Source organism: Sinocyclocheilus anshuiensis, unplaced genomic scaffold (genome assembly GCF_001515605.1).
Source record: "Sinocyclocheilus anshuiensis isolate Anshui unplaced genomic scaffold, SAMN03320099.WGS_v1.1 scaffold22480, whole genome shotgun sequence".
NCBI classification, from domain to species: Eukaryota; Metazoa; Chordata; class Actinopteri; order Cypriniformes; family Cyprinidae; genus Sinocyclocheilus; species Sinocyclocheilus anshuiensis.
The window spans coordinates 1-1502 of NW_015555657.1; the positions used below are offsets into that span (position 1 = coordinate 1).

Consider the following 1502-nt stretch of genomic DNA (forward strand, 5'->3'; position numbering starts at 1 on the left):
AACTGCAAGTATTTAATTATATATTATTTGGTATACAAAGGGAGGTCACTAAATGTCTCTCTCTGTCTTTAAGGATACTCTCTCAAGTGTTACACGTGCTCATCTGCTCAGGAGGGTACCTGTGAAGCAAAAGTGCAGATATGTGGAGATGGATTTTCCAAATGTCAAAGCCAAACAATAGAACAATCCATGGGTAAGTCCAGTATGATTTAGAAATGTACAGTCATAGTTTACTGAAAGTGATAATATGAAGTGTACTGTATTTATTAATATCATCACATAATTTTACATCAAAACAATAATATTTGCTGGAATTGGTATCATATGGACGTTTATGTTTATGTTTATGTTTTTTTTTTTTTTTAATTTGCAGGTTCCACTAAGGTGTCCATCAAAACTAAACGGTGTGCACTTAACATGTGAAGCTGGGACCCAAGAGCTAATAACTGGAGAGACTGTAACCCATTGCTGTGACACTGACCTCTGCAATGCAGCAGGTATTGTTCTTTATATGATCATGGGCCAATTTGCATGTATGTGTTTTTCCTCTCACAACAACTATTACAGTAATATAAACACATGATTGTTCAAAAAAGCTAAATATCAAATTTCAATAGTGCAAAGCTAGAGCAGCATGAAAAGGAAAAGCTTATAAATTAGACAAGTATTGACTGGGTTGTTGTTTTTTTAATTGATTAAAATTGATTGATTGAGAGTCAATACAATTTCTAATTTCTATTATTAGTTGTAGCATTAATACGTGATTTTCTTATTGTCTTAATCAGATGGCGTGTATAAGGGAAGCTTCCTCCTTCTGTTGTCTCCTCTGCTCTTCTACTTCCTGTTTCAGTGAATCCAGCTGCACTTCAGATTCTACAGCTGCAGCAGAAACTGAATGTCACACATATTTCTATTCTTCAATAAATAAATAAATAAAGCTTGCCAATCATGAAAATGTGCTTTTGGCTGTTCAACTATAGCATGGTTAACCAATCAAAGAATTGAAATGCTCAGAAACAATATAACTATAAACCATAACAAGACAACTTACAAGATAAGCAGGTTTATTTAAGTTATACCCAAACAACCACAGACACAAATGTCACACATGCAATGCACGCACACACACGCACACACACACACACACACACACACAAACACATCTCACAAATAGACCAAACACAACAGGTTTAACGGAAGTATGTGGTCCTGAGAAATCACACGTTTGTTTGTGACAAACGTTGAACAGAAAATTTTGTCAGAGAGCAGCAGCATCTCTACTGCCTCCCTTGAGCCGAATCAAACTGAAATGACTTGAAATAATGATCTGAAAGTAAGATGTAAAGTAAGATTGGTGACTCATCAGTTTAATAAGATTAAAGCTGCACCTTTCATAACATCTGTAGTGATTACTGAAGATCTGAGGAATGATCCAAAATATCCAGACAAAAAAATGTAAGAAATGGCAAAACTTTACAACAAAGTCCCATTAGTTAACATTA

The 1502-nt window shown here is 34.8% G+C and overlaps 1 long non-coding RNA gene across 1 annotated transcript; it reads left to right on the forward strand.

Annotated features, from left to right (window-relative positions):
• Nucleotides 1-58: 58 nt before the first annotated feature.
• LOC107671608 (uncharacterized) lies at nt 59-942 on the forward strand. Its single transcript, XR_001632226.1, has 3 exons — nt 59-193; nt 374-497; nt 786-942. It is a non-coding gene; the product is annotated as an uncharacterized LOC107671608 (long non-coding RNA).
• Nucleotides 943-1502: the final 560 nt, after the last annotated feature.